The following is a 27752-nucleotide window of genomic DNA, read 5'->3' on the forward strand; positions in this document are numbered from 1 at the left end:
AGCTGCCGCCCCAGGCCACTGCAATAGAACTGTTTGTGGCTGCAGATGTGCCGTGCACATATATACATGTGGCATGTATGCAGTGCAGCGTGTGCTCCTGACTGCTCTGACAGGCATCAGTGGGGAGACGACAAAGTGCACTGTGACTGTATTGTACACAGTCACGACAGGAACTGTCACTGTGTAGTCCCTCTTTGCCTGGGACAGCCACCAATGAGCTAACTGAGCTCACGCAGGCTAGCCCCTCCCCTCCTGTGTCCACTGTCCTGACCTCGGGCTCAGGCTCCTCCTCTTCTCTCCTCCCGGGCAGCTTCAACTGCTTCCTCCCTTCTCCACGGTCCACAGTCACAAATCACAGCACAGGAGCTGCTGGCCTGGGTGAGTGCTTTGGTGAGGGGACATGGTTGGGGCTATCCCAAAATAGTTGTTCTGTTAGAAACATGTGTCAGTGCTTATGTGTGTGGAATGGACTAAGTATGTCTCTGTGTGTGTAAAACTATGTGTAACATATGTGGGTGGGCCCTGTTGCTTTCATTAAATGTGTGTGTGTGTGTCTGCATGTGATTGTGTGGAAAAATACATGTCAGTGGTTTGTGTGTGGGTGGGGTGGGGGGGGGGTTGGCTGTTGTTACAGTATCTGGTACTTGTATATAGATATTAGCATCTGTAACTATATATAAACTGGAATAGTTATGTGTGTATATGTACCATTTGTATATGTGTTTCTGGTAATTGTATATGTGTATACAATCTGTATATTCCAAGGTTTATATGTATATATGAGTGTTTGTGTTCATATACAAGCCTATATATATTGATATACAATATGTGTACCTATGGACATTATATTAGTTCAGTAGCATAGGGTTTAGAAGGGTATGTAATGTAGTGGGTTTAGAAGGGTCATTTATGTACAAGGGTGTACAGAGTTCATTAGTGTAGCTTATAGAGGGGTCAGTGATGTAGTGGCGGGTACAGAGGGGTCTGTGATGTAGTGGCGGGTATAGAGGGGTCTGTGATGTAGTGGTGTGTATAGAGGGGTCCGTGATGATGTAGTGGCGGGTACAGAGGGGTCTGTGATGTAGTGGCGGGTATAGAGGGGTCTGTGATGTAGTGGCGGGTATAGAGGGGTCTGTGATGTAGTGGCGGGTACAGAGGGGTCTGTGATGTAGTGGCGGGTACAGAGGGGTCTGTGATGTAGTGGCGGGTACAGAGGGGTCTGTGATGTAGTGGCGGGTATAGAGGGGTCTGTGATGTAGTGGCGGGTATAGAGGGGTCTGTGATGTAGTGGCGGGTACAGAGGGGTCAGTGATGTAGTGTAGGGTATAGAGGGGTCAGTGTTGTAGTGTAGGGTATAGAGGGGTCAGTGTTGTAGTGGCGGGTATAGAGGGGTCTGTGATGTAGTGGCGGGTATAGAGGGGTCTGTGATGTAGTGGCGGGTATAGAGGGGTCTGTGATGTAGTGGCGGGTATAGAGGGGTCTGTGATGTAGTGGCGGGTATAGAGGGGTCTGTGATGTAGTGGCGGGTACAGAGGGGTCAGTGATGTAGTGTAGGGTATAGAGGGGTCAGTGTTGTAGTGTAGGGTATAGAGGGGTCAGTGTTGTAGTGGCGGGTATAGAGGGGTCTGTGATGTAGTGGCGGGTACAGAGGGGTCAGTGATGTAGTGTAGGGTATAGAGGGGTCAGTGTTGTAGTGTAGGGTAGGGTATAGAGGGGTCAGTGTTGTAGTGGCGGGTATAGAGGGGTCGGTAATGTAGTGTATGGTATAGAGGGGTCAGTGATGTAGTGTAGGATATAGAGGGGTCAGTGATGTAGTGTATGGTATAGAGAGGTCAGTAATGCAGTGTAGGGTATAGAGGGGTCAGTGATGCAGTGTAGGGTATAGAGGGGTCAGTGATGTAGTGGCGGGAATAGAGGGGTCAGTGATGTAGTGGCGGGAATAGAGGGGTCAGTGATGTAGTGGCGGGTACAGAGGGGTCAGTGATGTAGTGGCGGGTACAGAGGGGTCAGTGATGTAGTGGCGGGTATAGAGGGGTCAGTGATGTAGTGGCGGGTATAGAGGGGTCAGTGATGTAGTGGCGGGAATAGAGGGATCTGTGATGTAGTGGCAGGTATAGAGGGGTCGGTGATGTAGTGGCGGGTACAGAGGGGTCGGTGATGTAGTGGCGGGTACAGAAGGGTCGGTGATGTAGTGGCGGGTACAGAAGGGTCAGTAATGTAGTGGCGGGTATAGAGGGGTCAGTAATGTAGTGGCGGGTATAGAGGGGTCAGTAGTGTAGTGTATAGAAGGGTCAGTAATGTAGTGGCGGGTATAGAGGGGTCAGTAATGTAGTGGTGGGTATAGAGGGGCCAGTGATGTAGTGGTGGGAATAGAGGGGTCAGTGATGTAGTGGCGGGTATAGAGGGGTCAGTGATGTAGTGGCGGGTATAGAGGGGTCAGTGATGTAGTGGCGGGTATAGAGGGGTCAGTGATGTAGTGGCGGGTATAGATGGGTCAGTGATGTAGTGGCGGGTATAGAGGGGTCAGTGATGTAGTGGTGGGTACAGAGGGGTCAGTGATGTAGTGGCGGGTATAGAGGGGTCAGTGATGTAGTGGTGGGTATAGAGGGGTCAGTGATGTAGTGGTGGGGATAGAGGGGTCAGTGATGTAGTGGCGGGGATAGAGGGGTCAGTGATGTAGTGTAGGGTATAGAGGGGTCAGTGTTGTAGTGGCGGGTATAGAGGGGTCAGTGATGTAGTGGCGGGAATAGAGGGGTCAGTGATGTAGTGGCGGTAATAGAGGGGTCAGTGATGTAGTGGCGGGTATAGAGGGGTCAGTGATGTAGTGGCGGGAATAGAGGGGTCAGTGATGTAGTGGCGGGTATAGAGGGGTCAGTGATGTAGTGGCGGGTAGAGAGGGGTCAGTGATGTAGTGGCGGGTAGAGAGGGGTCAGTGATGTAGTGGCGGGTATAGAGGGTTCAGTGATGTAATGGCGGTAATAGAGGGGTCAGTGATGTAGTGGCGGGTATAGAGGGGTCAGTGATGTAGTGGCGGTAATAGAGGGGTCAGTGATGTAGTGGCGGGTATAGAGGGGGCATTGATGTAGTGGTGGGAATAGAGGGGTCAGTGATGTAGTGGCGGGAATAGAGGGGTCAGTGATGTAGTGGCGGGTATAGAGGGGTCAGTGATGTAGTGGCGGGTAGAGAGGGGTCAGTGATGTAGTGGCGGGTAGAGAGGGGTCAGTGATGTAGTGGTGGGTATAGAGGGGTCAGTGATGTAGTGGCTGTAATAGAGGGGTCAGTGATGTAGTGGCGGGTATAGAGGGGTCAGTGATGTAGTGGCGGTAATAGAGGGGTCAGTGATGTAGTGGCGGGTATAGAGGGGGCAGTGATGTAGTGGCGGTAATAGAGGGGTCAGTGATGTAGTGGCGGGTATAGAGGGGTCAGTGATGTAGTGGCGGGTAGAGAGGGGTCAGTGATGTAGTGGCGGGTATAGAGGGGTCAGTGATGTAGTGGCGGGTATAGAGGGGTCAGTGATGTAGTGGCGGTAATAGAGGGGTCAGTGATGTAGTGGCGGGTATAGAGGGGTCAGTGATGTAGTGGCGGTAATAGAGGGGTCAGTGATGTAGTGGCGGGTATAGAGGGGGCAGTGATGTAGTGCAGGGTCTAAGAAGTCAGTACAAATACTAATCCTTCATACACTAAAATTTAATTCAGCATCAAAATACAGGAAAAGGTATGCAATGTGGGTTAAAATAAAAAGGAGGGGTAGCAAACTCAGAGGTCAGATATGCGTGAACTGTGTAATGCCGCGCACCACATACCGCAATGTTTAAACTGAGGTATGCAATTTTTTCTGTCAGCAAAGGAAATTTTTGCCCTGTGCTCCATCATTTGGTCTTCAGGCCCATACACACTGGTTCACTTTGAGCTGAAAGCAGCTCAGTTTGTCTATAGCTGCTTTTATCTCAAAAGCCACCCTATGCGTATGGGGCACGTTCTCGCATCATCGCTGGCCACCACTGCTCATCTGCTGGTATTATCAGCAGATGAGTGATGGAGTGGACAGCCTTCCATAGTGTCCGGCTATGGGAAGTCGACCACCCCCGGGGGAAATCGCTAGAATGGACGAAAGACGCTCAGTTGTGTATGAACTGAGCATTTTTCAGCCGAGCGATTTTCTCCATCATTTCTCACCATACAAGCTGGGCAAAAATGCCCATTGTGTATGAAGATTTAGAACCGAGGCCCAGGTGCATGCATGTGTGTTTGTATCCAAACTTCTGAAATGTCACATCAACCCACCCAGCGGTAAGATTGCCTCGTTGGTAGGAGTTGGTGCCCCCAGTAGTGGCTGCCTGGAGTTACTTCCTGGGGGAAGGAGGTAGTAGTCTGTGTGCCATGGCGCGGGGGTGTATGGCAGCAGTGTATGTATGAATGAGACTGTCAGTGCACGTATGTATGTTTGTATTTATGTATGTATGTATGATTGAGGCAGTCAGTGCGTGTATATATATTTGAATGAGAGTGACAGTGCATGTATGAATGAGGCTGTCTGTGCATGTGTTTATGTCTGTATCAGAGCAGCAGTACATGTATGCATGAATGAGAGTGACAGTGCATGTATGAATGAGGCTGTCTGTGCATGTGTTTATGTCTGTATCAGAGCAGCAGTACATGTATGCATGAATGAGAGTGACAGTGCATGTATGAATGAGGCTGTCTGTGCATGTATTTATGTCTGTATCAGAGCAGCAGTACATGTATGCATGAATGAGAGTGATGGTGTAAGTATGTATGAATCAGAGCGGCAGTACATGTATGAATGGAAGTGACAGTGCATGTATATATCAATGAGAGCGGCAGTGCATGCATGTATGAATGAGAGTGTCAGTGCATGTATAAATGATAGTGTCAGTGCATGTATGAATGATAGAGGCAGTGTATGCATGTATAAGAGCGACAGTGCATGTAGGTATGAATGATAGGGGCAGTGTATGTATGTACAGTATGAATGATACGGGCAGTGTATGTATGTACAGTATGAATGATAGGGGCAGTGCATGTATGTACAGTATCAATGATAGAGGCAGTGCATGTATGTACAGTATGAATGATAGAGGCAGCGTATGTATGTATGTATGAATCATAGAGGCAGTGTATGTATGTATAAGAGCGACAGTGCATGCATGTATGAATAAATGAGAGCGCTATTAAGTGTAAGGGGGCCCCTTAAAAAATTTGCTATGGGGCCCAAAAAGTTATAGTTACACCCCTGATGACAGGTACCCCCACTGCCGCTAATGACTGGTACCTGCTGGTGCAGTGGTAAAGATAGGACACACTGCCGCCTGCATTAATAACGGGACCCGCTGCCATCTGCGCTTGTGACAGGGACCCATTGTCATCGCTGCACTGGGAGCCACTGCCGTCGATGCTAATTACAGATACTCCAGCTGCCGAAAGCATTAGTGACAGGGGTACCCCGCGTGTATTGTGAGGGGAGGTAGAGAGGTTTGGTTCAGCACATGAATACCTCTGCTGGGGGTGTGGAGAGATACAGTGATGCTTGTTGCAACCCACCTCTCATTGGCTCTCAGGGTCTGTGCATTCTCACACCTGCACATGTACAGACTCCGACCATCAGGGATAGGGACGAATTTGGATAAAAAATAATGTGTCTGAATCGACCCCTTTTTTCACTCGTTAGGATTAGGAGGTGCAAAGTCATTTATGTAACAACTGCCTGCTCTCCCTTCTCTACCACCCCCTCTCCTCCTCTACCCCCCTCTCTCCCCCTATACCACCCCTCTTCTCCTCTACCACCCCCTTCTCCTCCATCCTCTACCACCCCCTTCTCCTCCTTTACCACCCCCTTCCCTCCTATACCATCCCCTCTCCCCCTATACCATCCTCTCTCCCCCTATACCACCCCTCTCCTCCTCTACCACCCCCATCTCCTCCTCTTCTAAACCCCCTCTCCTCTACCACCTCACGTCTTCTCCTCTAACCCCTGTTTCCTCCCCTACACCCCCCTCTGCTATACAACCCCTCTCCTCCTCTACCACCTCCTCTCTTTTACCACCCCTGTCTCCTCCTCTAACCCCTGTCTCCTCTACAACCCAGTCTCATGCTCCAACAAGGAGATGCAGCCCTCTGCTGCCAGCACCGCGGATCAGGAGGAGGCCCACAGCTGTGGATAGCGGGGAGGAAGCCTGTCACCGTGGATTGGAAGGAGGAGGCCCAGCGCCAGGGATCACGAGAAAAAGCCTTGCACCGCAGATAGGAGGTTGAGGCTCTGCACCAGGGGAAAACAGACAAGAGGCCCGGCACGCCGGTGTGGGAGGAGGAGGCCCGTCGCCGAAGAGAGGGAGAGCTGCCCGAGGTACACTCTCCACTTTGATTGAGGGGGGAGGAAGGATTAGGAGGCGCAAAGTAATTTCTGTAACTTTCAAACACCTGCCTGCTTCTGCTCTCCCTTCTCTACCACCCCCCTCTCCTCCTCTACCACCCCCTTCTCCGCCTCTACCACCCCTACTCCTCCTATACCATCCCCTCTCCCTCTTTACCACCCCTCTCCTCCTCTACACCCCCCTTTCCTCCTATTCCATCCCCTCTCCCCCTATACCAACCCTCTCCTCCTCTGCCATCCCTTCTCCTCCTCTACAACCCCCCATTCTCCTCCTCAACCACCCCCCATCTCCTCCTCTACCACCCTCCATCTCCTCCTCTACCACCCCCCTTCTCCTCCTCTACCACCCCCCTTCTCCTCCTCTACCACCCCCCTTCTCCTCCTCTACCACCCCCTTCTCCTCCTCTACCACCCCCTTCTCCTCCTCTACCACCACCCTTCTCCCCCCTCTCCTCCTCCACCACCCCCTCTCCTCCTCTACACCCCCCCCCCCCTCTACTCCTATACCACTCCTTCTCTTCATCTACATCCCATCTCCCCCTCTACCACCCACGTCTCTTCCTCTACCACCCACATCTCCTCCTCCTACCACCCCTGTCCCCTCCTCTACCACCCCCTCTCCTCCTCTTCCCTCTCACTGTCCCCATTTCTTGTACCTCTCCCCACTCTGACTCCAATCCCTTTGTCCACCTTCCCTAGCTCCCTATGTCTCTCCCTGTAGCCACCTTTGTCTCTCTATCTCTCCCCATCACCCACTGCATCACCATCTACCTCTCCCCTGTGGTACTATCTCCCCATTTCCTCTCTCTCCTGTCACTCTGCCTTTCCAAGACATCACCCTCTGCTTCTCTCAATCATCTGTTCACTGTTACCCACTGTCTCTCCTTGTCATTCCCTTTGAGGCCATGCCCTTGTTTTGAGGCAACGCCAACTGTTTTGGGAATATGCGCAAATAACCCCCCTCCCTTCCCTGTTATGGTGTCCTTCTGTAATTGTGTTCTGGAGCCACACCTGACGGGCAATGTATCAGTGGAGGCAATGCCGCACAGGGCCCTGCTGCTGGATGCGTACCCACCTCCTCCCACCCCACCTCCTTCTCCATACACCGCAGTAAATATAAGGCCCGGTGCTGCTGGTTGTGGCGCCGCCTATTGTTATGCTGGCTCTGCCCACATGAGGCCACTTCCAGATATTTTCCAGGGCCACTTTTAGGCCCCAATCCGCCCCTGGCTGGTAGCATATGCACTGCGGGTGCTGATAAGCCCTTTTCAAAATTGTGCTATGTTTTGTACTTGCATTTTGTCAATGCTATTGTAGTCATAGGGGGCATAGATCATATTCAAAAACAATAATATATATCATAGTGGCCTACCGTCCTGCATTCTGCAGGAGACTCCCTGAAATAACAGCAATCTCCCTCTCTCCCTCATTAGTCTAGCAATCTACCTCATCAGAATCAGCTTTATTGGCCAGGTATACTTGCATATACTAGGAATTTGATTTGGATTGCTGTGCAACAGCCATTTAGGTAACAGTTAAACAGTGACAGAACAGATATATATATATATATATATATATAACACACATACAGGTATATTCTAGATGTACCCTAGGGATTATATAGATTCAGGGAACATATATTAGCTGAACTGCACAGCGCCTAGGCAGCCATCAGCGGCGACCGCTGGTCGTTGCAACAGCCAGATAGGTAAAAATATAAGCAGGTAAAGTATAGTTATTATTACTAGCCCACATTACACGGTTACATTTTTTGAGGAAAAAAGGAATGAGACAGATACATTTACAGTGAATCATCAGCACCATTTCCCAGCACTTTACCAAGAATATATTTCTTACTAACTGCTTTGGGGCTCATCTACATTTGGATAAAAGATTTTTTTAAAAGATTCCTCTCAGATGTAGTAGTGCACACCCACACTTCTAGGTGCCATGTTCACAATCTCTTTTCACAATCTCTCCATATATGGAACTACACACGCCCTTTAAGTGGAGCATGACACGCCCCCTCAATGGGGCACTGTGCAAAATTCTACTACCAACTATAATCTCCCTGAAACTAGTTTTCAAAAGTAGGCAAGTATGATCTTGTCTGCAATTATGTAACACTACCGGTGCAGTCAATTCAATGGTTAAGTTATCAAGCACCATTTTGCTAAGGAATACATTCACGGACTGACTAAGCACAAGGGCAATATTGCACTTCAAAGCAGCTTTACTATTTGTAGTAATTGGAATTTTTTCTGCAGCGCAAACAGCATGATAACTGCAAATGTGGGGGTGTGTTCCTTTACATACAGCCACAGCAACAAATACTCTGAAGCACAAAATGCCCATGAGCACTGAAAAAATCGGCTTAGGTTTGCAGAGTAATATGGTGACTTTTGTGAAGGAGGAGAAAGCAGAGAGGAGGACTTGGGTGGCATGAGGGCATTCATTACAATACACAGGGCACAGTGGCAAATGCAGGATTTTCAGAAGGGGGTTTCCAGAGGGGCGGAGCAAAGCACGGGAGATGGACACTTAGGTGACCCAGTATATGCCGGGTCAGTTAAAGTATTATAGATAGACCAAATATATATAAATAATATTAATAATAATAATAAAAAAAAAAAATATATATATATATATATATATATACATACATACATACATACATACAGGGGCGTCAACAGCAGTGTAGACCCCTGCGCATAGCAATGTATTGGGGCCCCTGTCAGGAATGTGCTATGAAGCCCCATCACCCATCTACTGGTAGTGTCCTAGCATAATTATTAAAAGATCTATGTATCAGAATCAGAATCAACTTTATTGGCCATGTGTGCTTGTGCACACTAGGAATTTTTTGTGGATCGTATTACATAACAAGAATACAATAAAACCACTAACAGCACACATTATGTATAACTGACTGACGTACCTGGCATTGTCCTGGTTTAAGCCTTTGAGTTATTAAATTATCAATGAGTTGGATATAACGGTTATCATTTATAAATAATTGGCAGCTCTTCCAACACACCCATGGGGTGGCTGCTGAGTGTCGTTTTTTTTTTGTTGGGGTTTCGCCAGTAGCCCTATTCCCCAGTTTTCCTTCAGGTGTAAAAGTTTCCATACACGTTACAATTATTGAATACAGTATTGTATATAATACTGTATACAATAATTGTAACGTGTATGGGTACCTTTACTGCCAGCCCGATTGCTGTTCATGTGTGCAATGTGTAATGACCAACCTTGAAAGGAGTGTACACCGTAAGATGATGTGGCTTTGGTCTCAAATTGCGGTTGGGGATTCTTTGCTGGATACAGGGAGGAAAATCACGCAGCGGCCTTGCACTTTTTCTCACTTGATAAATATTCCCAGACCTGGGCAGGATCCCACGGCCATGCTCTGGAGGATGAGGGACTTCCGGCAGCACTGTGGTCCCTCTGACGCCCTCGGAAGTCTTATTGGGGACACAGACACGGTTTCTCTCCACTCGCGTCTTGATAAACTTGGCCTTGCTTCCGTAGGTCATTGTGCTGCGGGATTCTTCATAAGCACTATCCGCAGGGCTGATGTGCGTGATCATAACCAATCGGCTTTTCCCGCTCAGTGCTCCCTTTAGCAGCCAGGTCAACTTGCTGTCCCGATAGTTTATATGGCTGCCTGGTCTGTCACGCAGCGCCATGATACACATCCTGAGGGTAAGAAGGGATCGGTTGATGTATCCTCCTTCTTTCATGGTCTGGCCGCTGTTCTTAGTCTGGCTTGCTCGTTCTGATCCCGCAAGGTCTACCATGTACAACTTGCCTGTGCTCACACTATCACTGGCTGTCTGCTTTATGGTGACCTGCAATACTGCATGTGAGCGGGATGAGGTCTTATTAGCGGCTGTGGGAGCTTCTGTGCGCCGCTTGTTGCCCTTCTTCAGCAGGGTCATGGCTTCCTCAGGAGTGCTAAGGGAGAATGTAGAAATCCCTTCTATGTTGGTGTTGCCATTGGGATCCTCTCTGAGGACCAAAGACCTAGAGGAAGGTCTTAATAGGTCTCGGACGGTTTCATTATAGATCTCCGCGTATGATAATGATACAGAGAAATTCTTTTTTTCCCCAGTCTCCTCAATGGCTTTAAACAGGTCCTTCAGGGTGCGATATATTACTCCAGGTTCGCGGTCCTTACCCATCATGGTGAAGGTCTTTCCGGTGCCTGTGGGGCCGTAGGCAAATATGGCAGCATTGTACCCGGACAGGATGTCACCCAATAAGGGCTTCACTGTGGAATCATACACAGTCTCCTGGGTAGCTGCCTGGTCAAACACCTGGTTAAATTGGAATGTTGTTTCTCTTGTCCTGGTGGAGCGCAGGACATCGTTAGGATCCTCACCGGGGTCCTGCAATAGCACTGTCTGCGGTCCGAGCTGGTGTGTGATGCATCGGGCGCGGTTCTTAGTCTCCGTCAAATTAACGGGACGGATGCGCAGAGCGACAGTCATTTGGTGGTCTATAGCTTTATTAGCTTTCGCCTTCTTCATTTTATATCAAACTTCAATCTTCAGAAAAGAGTGAAAAATGATCTGTGTTGGCACAAGTCCAGCAATATTAGATATGACTCAGGAAGCAGTCCGCTGCCAGTGTTCTACCCATCACAGCCCATTGTGACATCATCGGCCCATTGTGACATCATCGGCCCATTGTGACATCACTAGCTGCCATATGGCAGAAGGGCACTGCTATGTATCTCATCCAGGGTCTGCTGTTACAGAAGTGGTATCGTCTTCTGGTCCCCCTGGGATGTCTTACCTCTTACTTATTTACGTGATAAAAGTTAATAGGCACAAAGAACCTTTTATCTCTGCATGTTTGTAGCCATACACAGCAGTGGGAGCAATTGTATTAGTTCTGAAAGAAAATATATGTTGCCCACAGATGCCAGTGGAAGTGCGCCTCCAGTGGCCAAATTATTAATTACTTTAGTATAGTGTGAATACTGCTTCATCTCTCGCGGCAGTTTTATAATCAGGAGATATATACTAACCATGTACAGTTACCTTGTAATAAACCAGCTCATGTCCTCTCTTTCTGCAGTACAATGCATTAAGGACCGCCAAGGATATTATGCCAAGGATCCTTACAAAAACCATGATGCGGACTGGGACAGATGAGGATATGTTAATCCAAATTCTCATCACCAGGGCAGAGGTAACAGGCTATAGTTTGAGAATGGACATTGTGCTTCTAGGAGGACGCAGAGTGTTTCTCACTGATAAGATCACAACATGTGCTGTATGGCCATTCACACAAATTAGGGCCCTTATTCAGATCTGATCGCAGAACAAATTTGTTCTTAAAATGGGCAAAACCATGTGCCCTCCAGGTGGGACAGATGTAACATGTGTAGAGAGAGTTAGATTTTGTTTCTGTGCAGGGTAAATACTGACTGCATTATTTTGACACTGCAATTTAGATTTCAGTTTCAAAACACCCCACCCAAATGTAACTCTCTCTGCACATGTTACATCTGCCCCACCTGCAGTGCACAAGGTTTTGCCCATATTGAGAACAATTTTGTACTGCGATCAGATCTGAATAAGGGCCTAGGTCAATCCATTTTATTTAACAACATTATCAGAACAATTGGTCTTTTGTTAAAGTTTATTTCACCATTTTTCCAATTGGCTGTATTATAATTTCTATATTGTATCATTTCTGTTCTTGTCATTTGCTACAGATATGCCGGAGCGACTGGATGCTGTGCAGGCTGTTCTGTGGGACAAGGAAATAGGAGTCTGGTTGGACTTTAATATAGAGGATCATAGACACAATCCAAACTTCTACCCCACCAACTTGGCTCCACTTTGGGCCTCATGTTACTCTGGCACGAGGCTGTGGACAAAGCAGTCTCCTACTTAGAGGTAATTAATTATCTTGTATTATATTATTTTTCTATTTGTTCCTAATTGTATTACATACTCCAGGCTTGCCTACCCTCCTGGAATTGCCGTGAGGCTCCCGAAAATCGTGTCCCCCGGGAAGGTGGGCAATCCTCCCGCATTGGCCAGGCAGCCCCCGCACCCCCTTCCCTGCAGCACAAAATGACCTTTTTTTGCGGGTCCGCGAATTACGTTGTTTGACTGTCGTGGGGCTTGATGACGTCTGCCTGTCCCGCCCCCCTGACTTGCCGCTGTCAGCAAGTATGACATACTCCTATGGTATTGATTCCATCTGTTAATATCGAAATTCGTGCAGACCCTAGTGCGGGATCAAAACCTAAACACTTGCCAATACTGAGAGAGCGGTCCAATCAGGAACTATAGGTGCGCCATGTATCCCAGAATTCCAATGGCAGGCCAGGTTCATGCCACTGGAAAAGTTTATTTACAAACGCATTATTACTGGTTACTACTGAAGTAATATGTAAGAATATATATAATGTAATATAACGTATGAAGTAGCTTTTATGAACTTGGCAGAGTATATATAATGGGGTATATTGGTTTGCAAATCCACTGTACTGGTTTCTCATTTCCCTACAGTATTTGGCATGATGTTACATTACCTATTTGCTTTCTCAATGCCAAAACGTAAAAAAAAAAAAAACTTTTTGAAAAATAAAACTGATTTAAAATCTTACTTATATTGTCTGTATTATTTATAAATAGTGATAAAGATTTTCATGAATAGATGAGCAGGACCCTCATCCCTCGTGTGCTTTCCTTCTCTTAATGTCCCATACACTATGCGATTTGGGCCAATTCCGGTAGATCAAGCTGAGATATTGGGTGAAATCGGTCCAAATCGCATGTGTATAATATCCGTTCTGATGCACAGTCCTGTGTTCATCGGAGCGGAGTCGGAGGTTGGACATTCGGCGGGGGATCAGGTGCGACTTCTCCCTTCAAAGAATTTGCATAGTGCATGGGGGCCTTTACTTAAGCCATCTTTGATAGCACCAAACCCTGTGGTTTTCTACCACGCTGATACCCTGCGGATGTAGCTATAGTTATGTGCCCTGTACTTGTCCTCTATTGTATTCAGCTGTAGGTCACTGTTTCCCTCATTTGTATATGTACTCTGTAATTTGGCCCGGGGGATCCTTTGTGGTGCCATATAAATAAAGTATAATAACCATAATGATATGCGACCAGTGGCAAACGCAGGATTTTCAGAAGGGGGTTTCCAGAGGGGCGGAGCAAAGCACGGAGATGGACACTTAGGTGACCCAGTATATGCCGGGTCAGTTAAAGTATTATAGATAGACCAAATGTATACAAATAATATTAATAATAAAAAATATATATATATATATATATATATATATATACACATACATACATACATACATACATACATACAGGGGCGTCAACAGCAGTGTAGACCCCTGCGCATAGCAATGTATTGGGGCCCCTGTCAGGAATGTGCTATGAAGCCCCATCACCCATCTACTGGTAGTGTCCTAGCATAATTATTAAAAGATCTATGTATCAGAATCAGAATCAACTTTATTGGCCATGTGTGCTTGTGCACACTAGGAATTTTTTGTGGATCGTATTACATAACAAGAATACAATAAAACCACTAACAGCACACATTATGTATAACTGACTGACGTACCTGGCATTGTCCTGGTTTAAGCCTTTGAGTTATTAAATTATCAATGAGTTTGATATAACGGTTATCATTTATAAATAATTGGCAGCTCTTCCAACACACCCATGGGGTGGCTGCTGAGTGTCGTTTTTTTTTTGTTGGGGTTTCGCCAGTAGCCCTATTCCCCAGTTTTCCTTCAGGTGTAAAAGTTTCCATACACGTTACAATTATTGAATACAGTATTGTATATAATACTGTATACAATAATTGTAACGTGTATGGGTACCTTTACTGCCAGCCCGATTGCTGTTCATGTGTGCAATGTGTAATGACCAACCTTGAAAGGAGTGTACACCGTAAGATGCTGTGGCTTTGGTCTCAAATTGCGGTTGGGGATTCTTTGCTGGATACAGGGAGGAAAATCACGCAGCGGCCTTGCACTTTTTCTCACTTGATAAATATTCCCAGACCTGGGCAGGATCCCACGGCCATGCTCTGGAGGATGAGGGACTTCCGGCAGCACTGTGGTCCCTCTGACGCCCTCGGAAGTCTTATTGGGGACACAGACACGGTTTCTCTCCACTCGCGTCTTGATAAACTTGGCCTTGCATCCGTAGGTCATTGTGCTGCGGGATTCTTCATAAGCACTATCCGCAGGGCTGATGTGCGTGATCATAACCAAACGGCTTTTCCCGCTCAGTGCTCCTTTTAGCAGCCAGGTCAGCTTGCTGTCCCGATAGTTTATATGGCTGCCTGGTCTGTCACGCAGCGCCATGATACACATCCTGAGGGTAAGAAGGGATCGGTTGATGTATCCTCCTTCTTTCATGGTCTGGCCGCTGTTCTTAGTCTGGCTTGCTCGTTCTGATCCCGCAAGGTCTACCATGTACAACTTGCCTGTGCTCACACTATCACTGGCTGTCTGCTTTATGGTGACCTGCAATACTGCATGTGAGCGGGATGAGGTCTTATTAGCGGCTGTGGGAGCTTCTGTGCGCCGCTTGTTGCCCTTCTTTAGCAGGGTCATGGCTTCCTCAGGAGTGCTAAGGGAGAATGTAGAAATCCCTTCTATGTTGGTGTTGCCATTGGGATCCTCCCTGAGGACCAAAGACCTAGAGGAAGGTCTTAATAGGTCTCGGACGGTTTCATTATAGATCTCCGCGTATGATAATGATACGGAGAAATTCTTTTTTTCCCCAGTCTCCTCAATGGCTTTAAACAGGTCCTTCAGGGTGCGATATATTACTCCAGGTTCGCGGTCCTTACCCATCATGGTGAAGGTCTTTCCGGTGCCTGTGGGGCCGTAGGCAAATATGGCAGCATTGTACCCGGACAGGATGTCACCCAATAAGGGCTTCACTGTGGAATCATACACAGTCTCCTGGGTAGCTGCCTGGTCAAACACCTGGTTAAATTGGAATGTTGTTTCTCTTGTCCTGGTGGAGCGCAGGACATCGTTAGGATCCTCACCGGGGTCCTGCAATAGCACTGTCTGCGGTCCGAGCTGGTGTGTGATGCATCGGGCGCGGTTCTTAGTCTCCGTCAAATTAACGGGACGGATGCGCAGAGCGACAGTCATTTGGTGGTCTATAGCTTTATTAGCTTTCGCCTTCTTCATTTTATATCAAACTTCAATCTTCAGAAAAGAGTGAAAAATTATCTGTGTTGGCACAAGTCCAGCAATATTAGATATGACTCAGGAAGCAGTCTGCTGCCAGTGTTCTACCCATCACAGCCCATTGTGACATCATCAGCCCATTGTGACATCATCGGCCCATTGTGACATCACTAGCTGCCATATGGCAGAAGGGCACTGCTATGTATCTCATCCAGGGTCTGCTGTTACAGAAGTGGTATCGTCTTCTGGTCCCCCTGGGATGTCTTACCTCTTACTTATTTACGTGATAAAAGTTAATAGGCACAAAGAACCTTTTATCTCTGCATGTTTGTAGCCATACACAGCAGTGGGAGCAATTGTATTAGTTCTGAAAGAAAATATATGTTGCCCACAGATGCCAGTGGAAGTGCGCCTCCAGTGGCCAAATTATTAATTACTTTAGTAAAGTGTGAATACTGCTTCATCTCTCGCGGCAGTTTTATAATCAGGAGATATATACTAACCATGTACAGTTACCTTGTAATAAACCAGCTTATGTCCTCTCTTTCTGCAGTACAATGCATTAAGGACCGCCAAGGATATTATGCCAAGGATCCTTACAAAAACCATGATGGGGACTGGGACAGATGAGGATATGTTAATCCAAATTCTCATCACCAGGGCAGAGGTAACAGGCTATAGTTTGAGAATGGACATTGTGCTGCTAGGAGGACGCAGAGTGTTTCTCACTGATAAGATCACAACATGTGCTGTATGGCCATTCACACAAATTAGGGCCCTTATTCAGATCTGATCGCAGAACAAATTTGTTCTCAAAATGGGCAAAACCATGTGCCCTCCAGGTGGGACAGATGTAACATGTGTAGAGAGAGTTAGATTTTGTTTCTGTGCAGGGTAAATACTGACTGCATTATTTTGACACTGCAATTTAGATTTCAGTTTCAAAACACCCCACCCAAATGTAACTCTCTCTGCACATGTTACATCTGCCCCACCTGCAGTGCACAAGGTTTTGCCCATATTGAGAACAATTTTGTACTGCGATCAGATCTGAATAAGGGCCTAGGTCAATCCATTTTATTTAACAACATTATCAGAACAATTGGTCTTTTGTTAAAGTTTATTTCACCATTTTTCCAATTGGCTGTATTATAATTTCTATATTGTATCATTTCTGTTCTTGTCATTTGCTACAGATATGCCGGAGCGACTGGATGCTGTGCAGGCTGTTCTGTGGGACAAGGAAATAGGAGTCTGGTTGGACTTTAATATAGAGTATCATAGACACAAACCAAACTTCTACCCCACCAACTTGGCTCCACTTTGGGCCTCATGTTACTCTGGCACGAGGCTGTGGACAAAGCAGTCTCCTACTTAGAGGTAATTAATTATCTTGTATTATATTATTTTTCTATTTGTTCCTAATTGTATTACATACTCCAGGCTTGCCTACCCTCCTGGAATTGCCGTGAGGCTCCCGAAAATCGGGTCCCCCGGGAAGGTGGGCAATCCTCCCGCATTGGCCAGGCAGCCCCCGCACCCCCTTCCCTGCAGCACAAAATGACCTTTTTTTGCGGGTCCGCGAATTACGTTGTTTGACTGTCGTGGGGGTGGGGCTTGATGACGTCTGCCTGTCCCGCCCCCCTGACTTGCTGCTGTCAGCAAGTATGACATACTCCTATGGTATTGATTCCATCTGTTAATATCGAAATTCGTGCAGACCCTAGTGCGGGATCAAAACCTAAACACTTGCCAATACTGAGAGAGCGGTCCAATCAGGAACTATAGGTGCGCCATGTATCCCAGAATTCCAATGGCAGGCCAGGTTCATGCCACTGGAAAAGTTTATTTACAAACGCATTATTACTGGTTACTACTGAAGTAATATGTAAGAATATATATAATGTAATATAACGTATGAAGTAGCTTTTATGAACTTGGCAGAGTATATATAATGGGGTATATTGGTTTGCAAATCCACTGTACTGGTTTCTCATTTCCCTACAGTATTTGGCATGATGTTACATTACCTATTTGCTTTCTCAATGCCAAAACGTAAAAAAAAAAAAACTTTTTTAAAAATAAAACTGATTTAAAATCTTACTTATATTGTCTGTATTATTTATAAATAGTGATAAAGATTTTCATGAATAGATGAGCAGGAGTGCTTTCCTTCTCTTAATGTCCCATACACTATGCGATTTGGGCCAATTCCGGTAGATCAAGCTGAGATATTGGGTGAAATCGGTCCAAATCGCATGTGTATAATATCCGTTCTGATGCACAGTCCTGTGTTCATCGGAGCGGAGTCAGAGGTTGGACATTCGGCGGGGGATCAGGTGCGACTTCTCCCTTCAGAGAATTTGCATAGTGCATGGGGGCCTTTACTTAAGCCATCTTTGATAGCACCAAACCCTGTGGTTTTCTACCACGCTGATACCCTGCGGATGTAGCTATAGTTATGTGCCCTGTACTTGTCCTCTATTGTATTCAGCTGTAGGTCACGGTTTCCCTCATTTGTATATGTACTCTGTAATTTGGCCCGGGGGATCCTTTGTGGTGCCATATAAATAAAGTATAATAACCATAATAATATGCGACCAGTGGCAAACGCAGGATTTTCAGAAGGGGGTTTCCAGAGGGGCGGAGCAAAGCACGGAGATGGACACTTAGGTGACCCAGTATATGCCGGGTCAGTTAAAGTATTATAGATAGACCAAATGTATATAAATAATATTAATAATAAAAAAAAAAAATATATATATATATATATATATATACATACATACATACATACATACATACATACATACATACAGGGGCGTCAACAGCAGTGTAGACCCCTGCGCATAGCAATGTATTGGGGCCCCTGTCAGGAATGTGCTATGAAGCCCCATCACCCATCTACTGGTAGTGTCCTAGCATAATTATTAAAAGATCTATGTATCAGAATCAGAATCAACTTTATTGGCCATGTGTGCTTGTGCACACTAGGAATTTTTTGTGGATCGTATTACATAACAAGAATACAATAAAACCACTAACAGCACACATTATGTATAACTGACTGACATACCTGGCATTGTCCTGGTTTAAGCCTTTGAGATATTAAATTATCAATGAGTTTGATATAACGGTTATCATTTATAAATAATTGGCAGCTCTTCCAACACACCCATGGGGTGGCTGCTGAGTGTCGTTTTTTTTTTGTTGGGGTTTCGCCAGTAGCCATATTCCCCAGTTTTCCTTCAGGTGTAAAAGTTTCCATACACGTTACAATTATTGAATACAGTATTGTATATAATACTGTATACAATAATTGTAACGTGTATGGGTACCTTTACTGCCAGCCCGATTGCTGTTCATGTGTGCAATGTGTAATGACCAACCTTGAAAGGAGTGTACACCGTAAGATGCTGTGGCTTTGGTCTCAAATTGCGGTTGGGGATTCTTTGCTGGATACAGGGAGGAAAATCACGCAGCGGCCTTGCACTTTTTCTCACTTGATAAATATTCCCAGAACTGGGCAGGATCCCACGGCCATGCTCTGGAGGATGAGGGACTTCCGGCAGCACTGTGGTCCCTCTGACGCCCTCGGAAGTCTTATTGGGGACACAGACACGGTTTCTCTCCACTCGCGTCTTGATAAACTTGGCCTTGCATCCGTAGGTCATTGTGCTGCGGGATTCTTCATAAGCACTATCCGCAGGGCTGATGTGCGTGATCATAACCAATCGGCTTTTCCCGCTCAGTGCTCCCTTTAGCAGCCAGGTCAGCTTGCTGTCCCGATAGTTTATATGGCTGCCTGGTCTGTCACGCAGCGCCATGATACACATCCTGAGGGTAAGAAGGGATCGGTTGATGTATCCTCCTTCTTTCATGGTCTGGCCGCTGTTCTTAGTCTGGCTTGCTCGTTCTGATCCCGCAAGGTCTACCATGTACAACTTGCCTGTGCTCACACTATCACTGGCTGTCTGCTTTATGGTGACCTGCAATACTGCATGTGAGCGGGATGAGGTCTTATTAGCGTCTGTGGGAGCTTCTGTGCGCCGCTTGTTGCCCTTCTTCAGCAGGGTCATGGCTTCCTCAGGAGTGCTAAGGGAGAATGTAGAAATCCCTTCTATGTTGGTGTTGCCATTGGGATCCTCTCTGAGGACCAAAGACCTAGAGGAAGGTCTTAATAGGTCTCGGACGGTTTCATTATAGATCTCCGCGTATGATAATGATACGGAGAAATTCTTTTTTTCCCCAGTCTCCTCAATGGCTTTAAACAGGTCCTTCAGGGTGCGATATATTACTCCAGGTTCGCGGTCCTTACCCATCATGGTGAAGGTCTTTCCGGTGCCTGTGGGGCCGTAGGCAAATATGGCAGCATTGTACCCGGACAGGATGTCACCCAATAAGGGCTTCACTGTGGAATCATACACAGTCTCCTGGGTAGCTGCCTGGTCAAACACCTGGTTAAATTGGAATGTTGTTTCTCTTGTCCTGGTGGAGCGCAGGACATCGTTAGGATCCTCACCGGGGTCCTGCAATAGCACTGTCTGCGGTCCGAGCTGGTGTGTGATGCATCGGGCGCGGTTCTTAGTCTCCGTCAAATTAACGGGACGGATGCGCAGAGCGACAGTCATTTGGTGGTCTATAGCTTTATTAGCTTTCGCCTTCTTCATTTTATATCAAACTTCAATCTTCAGAAAAGAGTGAAAAATTATCTGTGTTGGCACAAGTCCAGCAATATTAGATATGACTCAGGAAGCAGTCAGCTGCCAGTGTTCTACCCATCACAGCCCATTGTGACATCATCGGCCCATTGTGACATCACTAGCTGTCATATGGCAGAAGGGCACTGCTATGTATCTCATCCAGGGTCTGCTGTTACAGAAGTGGTATCGTCTTCTGGTCCCCCTGGGATGTCTTACCTCTTACTTATTTACGTGATAAAAGTTAATAGGCACAAAGAACCTTTTATCTCTGCATGTTTGTAGCCATACACAGCAGTGGGAGCAATTGTATTAGTTCTGAAAGAAAATATATGTTGCCCACAGATGCCAGTGGAAGTGCGCCTCCAGTGGCCAAATTATTAATTACTTTAGTATAGTGTGAATACTGCTTCATCTCTCGCGGCAGTTTTATAATCAGGAGATATATACTAACCATGTACAGTTACCTTGTAATAAACCAGCTCATGTCCTCTCTTTCTGCAGTACAATGCATTAAGGACCGCCAAGGATATTATGCCAAGGATCCTTACAAAAACCATGATGGGGACTGGGACAGATGAGGATATGTTAATCCAAATTCTCATCACCAGGGCAGAGGTAACAGGCTATAGTTTGAGAATGGACATTGTGCTGCTAGGAGGACGCAGAGTGTTTCTCACTGATAAGATCACAACATGTGCTGTATGGCCATTCACACAAATTAGGGCCCTTATTCAGATCTGATCGCAGAACAAATTTGTTCTTAAAATGGGCAAAACCATGTGCCCTCCAGGTGGGACAGATGTAACATGTGTAGAGAGAGTTAGATTTTGTTTCTGTGCAGGGTAAATACTGACTGCATTATTTTGACACTGCAATTTAGATTTCAGTTTCAAAACACCCCACCCAAATGTAACTCTCTCTGCACATGTTACATCTGCCCCACCTGCAGTGCACAAGGTTTTGCCCATATTGAGAACAATTTTGTACTGCGATCAGATCTGAATAAGGGCCTAGGTCAATCCATTTTATTTAACAACATTATCAGAACAATTGGTCTTTTGTTAAAGTTTATTTCACCATTTTTCCAATTGGCTGTATTATAATTTCTATATTGTATCATTTCTGTTCTTGTCATTTGCTACAGATATGCCGGAGCGACTAGATGCTGTGCAGGCTGTTCTGTGGGACAAGGAAATAGGAGTCTGGTTGGACTTTAATATAGAGGATCATAGACACAATCCAAACTTCTACCCCACCAACTTGGCTCCACTTTGGGCCTCATGTTACTCTGGCACGAGGCTGTGGACAAAGCAGTCTCCTACTTAGAGGTAATTAATTATCTTGTATTATATTATTTTTCTATTTGTTCCTAATTGTATTACATACTCCAGGCTTGCCTACCCTCCTGGAATTGCCGTGAGGCTCCCGAAAATCGGGTCCCCCGGGAAGGTGGGCAATCCTCCCGCATTGGCCAGGCAGCCCCCGCACCCCCTTCCCTGCAGCACAAAATGACCTTTTTTTGCGGGTCCGCGAATTACGTTGTTTGACTGTCGTGGGGCTTGATGACGTCTGCCTGTCCCGCCCCCCTGACTTGCTGCTGTCAGCAAGTATGACATACTCCTATGGTATTGATTCCATCTGTTAATATCGAAATTCGTGCAGACCCTAGTGCGGGATCAAAACCTAAACACTTGCCAATACTGAGAGAGCGGTCCAATCAGGAACTATAGGTGCGCCATGTATCCCAGAATTCCAATGGCAGGCCAGGTTCATGCCACTGGAAAAGTTTATTTACAAACGCATTATTACTGGTTACTACTGAAGTAATATGTAAGAATATATATAATGTAATATAACGTATGAAGTAGCTTTTATGAACTTGGCAGAGTATATATAATGGGGTATATTGGTTTGCAAATCCACTGTACTGGTTTCTCATTTCCCTACAGTATTTGGCATGATGTTACATTACCTATTTGCTTTCTCAATGCCAAAACGTAAAAAAAAAAAAAACTTTTTGAAAAATAAAACTGATTTAAAATCTTACTTATATTGTCTGTATTATTTATAAATAGTGATAAAGATTTTTATGAATAGATGAGCAGGACCCTCATCCCTCGTGTGCTTTCCTTCTCTTAATGTCCCATACACTATGCGATTTGGGCCAATTCCGGTAGATCAAGCTGAGATATTGGGTGAAATCGGTCCAAATCGCATGTGTATAATATCCGTTCTGATGCACAGTCCTGTGTTCATCGGAGCGGAGTCGGAGGTTGGACATTCGGCGGGGGATCAGGTGCGACTTCTCCCTTCAGAGAATTTGCATAGTGCATGGGGGCCTTTACTTAAGCCATCTTTGATAGCACCAAACCCTGTGGTTTTCTACCACGCTGATACCCTGCGGATGTAGCTATAGTTATGTGCCCTGTACTTGTCCTCTATTGTATTCAGCTGTAGGTCACGGTTTCCCTCATTTGTATATGTACTCTGTAATTTGGCCCGGGGGATCCTTTGTGGTGCCATATAAATAAAGTATAATAACCATAATAATATGCGACCAGTGGCAAACGCAGGATTTTCAGAAGGGGGTTTCCAGAGGGGCGGAGCAAAGCACGGAGATGGACACTTAGGTGACCCAGTATATGCCGGGTCAGTTAAAGTATTATAGATAGACCAAATGTATATAAATAATATTAATAATAAAAATATATATATATATATATATATATATATATATATACATACATACATACATACATACATACATACATACATACATACATACATACAGGGGCGTCAACAGCAGTGTAGACCCCTGCGCATAGCAATGTATTGGGGCCCCTGTCAGGAATGTGCTATGAAGCCCCATCACCCATCTACTGGTAGTGTCCTAGCATAATTATTAAAAGATCTATGTATCAGAATCAGAATCAACTTTATTGGCCATGTGTGCTTGTGCACACTAGGAATTTTTTGTGGATCGTATTACATAACAAGAATACAATAAAACCACTAACAGCACACATTATGTATAACTGACTGACGTACCTGGCATTGTCCTGGTTTAAGCCTTTGAGTTATTAAATTATCAATGAGTTTGATATAACGGTTATCATTTATAAATAATTGGCAGCTCTTCCAACACACCCATGGGGTGGCTGCTGAGTGTCGTTTTTTTTTTGTTGGGGTTTCGCCAGTAGCCCTATTCCCCAGTTTTCCTTCAGGTGTAAAAGTTTCCATACACGTTACAATTATTGAATACAGTATTGTATATAATACTGTATACAATAATTGTAACGTGTATGGGTACCTTTACTGCCAGCCCGATTGCTGTTCATGTGTGCAATGTGTAATGACCAACCTTGAAAGGAGTGTACACCGTAAGATGCTGTGGCTTTGTTCTCAAATTGCGGTTGGGGATTCTTTGCTGGATACAGGGAGGAAAATCACGCAGCGGCCTTGCACTTTTTCTCACTTGATAAATATTCCCAGACCTGGGCAGGATCCCACGGCCATGCTCTGGAGGATGAGGGACTTCCGGCAGCACTGTGGTCCCTCTGACGCCCTCGGAAGTCTTATTGGGGACACAGACACGGTTTCTCTCCACTCGCGTCTTGATAAACTTGGCCTTGCATCCGTAGGTCATTGTGCTGCGGGATTCTTCATAAGCACTATCCGCAGGGCTGATGTGCGTGATCATAACCAATCGGCTTTTCCCGCTCAGTGCTCCCTTTAGCAGCCAGGTCAGCTTGCTGTCCCGATAGTTTATATGGCTGCCTGGTCTGTCACGCAGCGCCATGATACACATCCTGAGGGTAAGAAGGGATCGGTTGATGTATCCTCCTTCTTTCATGGTCTGGCCGCTGTTCTTAGTCTGGCTTGCTCGTTCTGATCCCGCAAGGTCTACCATGTACAACTTGCCTGTGCTCACACTATCACTGGCTGTCTGCTTTATGGTGACCTGCAATACTGCATGTGAGCGGGATGAGGTCTTATTAGCGGCTGTGGGAGCTTCTGTGCGCCGCTTGTTGCCCTTCTTCAGCAGGGTCATGGCTTCCTCAGGAGTGCTAAGGGAGAATGTAGAAATCCCTTCTATGTTGGTGTTGCCATTGGGATCCTCTCTGAGGACCAAAGACCTAGAGGAAGGTCTTAATAGGTCTCGGACGGTTTCATTATAGATCTCCGCGTATGATAATGATACGGAGAAATTCTTTTTTTCCCCAGTCTCCTCAATGGTTTTAAACAGGTCCTTCAGGGTGCGATATATTACTCCAGGTTCGCGGTCCTTACCCATCATGGTGAAGGTCTTTCCGGTGCCTGTGGGGCCGTAGGCAAATATGGCAGCATTGTACCCGGACAGGATGTCACCCAATAAGGGCTTCACTGTGGAATCATACACAGTCTCCTGGGTAGCTGCCTGGTCAAACACCTGGTTAAATTGGAATGTTGTTTCTCTTGTCCTGGTGGAGCGCAGGACATCGTTAGGATCCTCACCGGGGTCCTGCAATAGCACTGTCTGCGGTCCGAGCTGGTGTGTGATGCATCGGGCGCGGTTCTTAGTCTCCGTCAAATTAACGGGACGGATGCGCAGAGCGACAGTCATTTGGTGGTCTATAGCTTTATTAGCTTTCGCCTTCTTCATTTTATATCAAACTTCAATCTTCAGAAAAGAGTGAAAAATTATCTGTGTTGGCACAAGTCCAGCAATATTAGATATGACTCAGGAAGCAGTCAGCTGCCAGTGTTCTACCCATCACAGCCCATTGTGACATCATCGGCCCATTGTGACATCACTAGCTGTCATATGGCAGAAGGACACTGCTATGTATCTCATCCAGGGTCTGCTGTTACAGAAGTGGTATTGTCTTCTGGTCCCCCTGGGATGTCTTACCTCTTACTTATTTACGTGATAAAAGTTAATAGGCACAAAGAACCTTTTATCTCTGCATGTTTGTAGCCATACACAGCAGTGGGAGCAATTGTATTAGTTCTGAAAGAAAATATATGTTGCCCACTGATGCCAGTGGAAGTGCGCCTCCAGTGGCCAAATTATTAATTACTTTAGTATAGTGTGAATACTGCTTCATCTCTCGCAGCAGTTTTATAATCAGGAGAAATATACTAACCATGTACAGTTACCTTGTAATAAACCAGCTCATGTCCTCTCTTTCTGCAGTACAATGCATTAAGGACCGCCAAGGATATTATGCCAAGGATCCTTACAAAAACCATGATGGGGACTGGGACAGATGAGGATATGTTAATCCAAATTCTCATCACCAGGGCAGAGGTAACAGGCTATAGTTTGAGAATGGACATTGTGCTGCTAGGAGGACGCAGAGTGTTTCTCACTGATAAGATCACAACATGTGCTGTATGGCCATTCACACAAATTAGGGCCCTTATTCAGATCTGATCGCAGAACAAATTTGTTCTCAAAATGGGCAAAACCATGTGCCCTCCAGGTGGGACAGATGTAACATGTGTAGAGAGAGTTAGATTTTGTTTCTGTGCAGGGTAAATACTGACTGCATTATTTTGACACTGCAATTTAGATTTCAGTTTCAAAACACCCCACCCAAATGTAACTCTCTCTGCACATGTTACATCTGCCCCACCTGCAGTGCACAAGGTTTTGCCCATATTGAGAACAATTTTGTACTGCGATCAGATCTGAATAAGGGCCTAGGTCAATCCATTTTATTTAACAACATTATCAGAACAATTGGTCTTTTGTTAAAGTTTATTTCACCATTTTTCCAATTGGCTGTATTATAATTTCTATATTGTATCATTTCTGTTCTTGTCATTTGCTACAGATATGCCGGAGCGACTGGATGCTGTGCAGGCTGTTCTGTGGGACAAGGAAATAGGAGTCTGGTTGGACTTTAATATAGAGTAATATAGACACAATCCAAACTTCTACCCCACCAACTTGGCTCCACTTTGGGCCTCATGTTACTCTGGCACGAGGCTGTGGACAAAGCAGTCTCCTACTTAGAAGTAACTAATTATCTTGTATTATATTATTTTTCTATTTTTTCCTAATTGTATTACATACTCCAGGCTTGCCTACCCTCCTGGAATTGCCGTGAGGCTCCCGAAAATCGGGTCCCCCGGGAAGGTGGGCAATCCTCCCGCATTGGCCAGGCAGCCCCCGCACCCCTTCCCTGCAGCACAAAATGACCTTTTTTTGCGGGTCCGCGAATTTCGTTGTTTGACTGTCGTGGGGGTGGGGCTTGATGACGTCTGCCTGTCCCGACCCCCTGACTTGCTGCTGTCAGCAAGTATGACATACTCCTATGGTATTGATTCCATCTGTTAATATCGAAATTCGTGCAGACCCTAGTGCAGGATCAAAACCTAAACACTTGCCAATACTGAGAGAGCGGTCCAATCAGGAACTATAGGTGCGCCATGTATCCCAGAATTCCAATGGCAGGCCAGGTTCATGCCACTGGAAAAGTTTATTTACAAACGCATTATTACTGGTTACTACTGAAGTAATATGTAAGAATATATATAATGTAATATAACGTATGAAGTAGCTTTTATGAACTTGGCAGAGTATATATAATGGGGTATATTGGTTTGCAAATCCACTGTACTGGTTTCTCATTTCCCTACAGTATTTGGCATGATGTTACATTACCTATTTGCTTTCTCAATGCCAAAACGTAAAAAAAAAAAAAACTTTTTGAAAAATAAAACTGATTTAAAATCTTACTTATATTGTCTGTATTATTTATAAATAGTGATAAAGATTTTCATGAATAAATGAGCAGGACCCTCATCCCTCGTGTGCTTTCCTTCTCTTAATGTCCCATACACTATGCGATTTGGGCCAATTCCGGTAGATCAAGCTGAGATATTGGGTGAAATCGGTCCAAATCGCATGTGTATAATATCCGTTCTGATGCACAGTCCTGTGTTCATCGGAGCGGAGTCGGAGGTTGGACATTCGGCGGGGGATCAGGTGCGACTTCTCCCTTCACAGAATTTGCATAGTGCATGGGGGCCTTTACTTAAGCCATCTTTGATAGCACCAAACCCTGTGGTTTTCTACCACGCTGATACCCTGCGGATGTAGCTATAGTTATGTGCCCTGTACTTGTCCTCTATTGTATTCAGCTGTAGGTCACTGTTTCCCTCATTTGTATATGTACTCTGTAATTGGGCCCGGGGGATCCTTTGTGGTGCCATAGAAATAAAGTATAATAACCCTAATAATATGCGAGGTGCACCTTCACTGATATTAACGGTTATGGAGCAGAGGTTTGATTTTGTGATGTGTGATCATTGAAATGAGAGTGGGGTCCATTTACTATTGCATATTTCCACAAAAACACCCGTTTTTGGGGATTAGCTGAAAATAACAAGCATCCCCTGAATGTATTTAGGAGGGATAGCAACACGAATCTCTGCTGCCTGCTCCCTTCTGCTCCACTAGCAG

General features: G+C 45.7%; 1 long non-coding RNA gene across 2 annotated transcripts; it reads left to right on the forward strand.

The window, feature by feature from the left end:
- On the forward strand, positions 1 to 27003 carry LOC146041858 (uncharacterized). 2 transcript variants are annotated; one of them, XR_014463628.1, is made up of 10 exons: positions 1 to 378; positions 6106 to 6364; positions 11477 to 11590; positions 12120 to 12303; positions 16150 to 16263; positions 16793 to 16976; positions 20801 to 20914; positions 21444 to 21627; positions 25476 to 25589; positions 26119 to 27003. It is a non-coding gene; the product is annotated as an uncharacterized LOC146041858 (long non-coding RNA). The 2 variants fall into 2 exon arrangements; XR_014463629.1 differs by lacking the exon at positions 6106 to 6364 and having other exon boundaries at positions 2 to 378.
- Positions 27004 to 27752: the final 749 nt, after the last annotated feature.

The sequence above is a fragment of the Crinia signifera genome, chromosome 19 (assembly GCF_055691185.1).
Source record: "Crinia signifera chromosome 19, ASM5569118v1, whole genome shotgun sequence".
NCBI classification, from domain to species: Eukaryota; Metazoa; Chordata; class Amphibia; order Anura; family Myobatrachidae; genus Crinia; species Crinia signifera.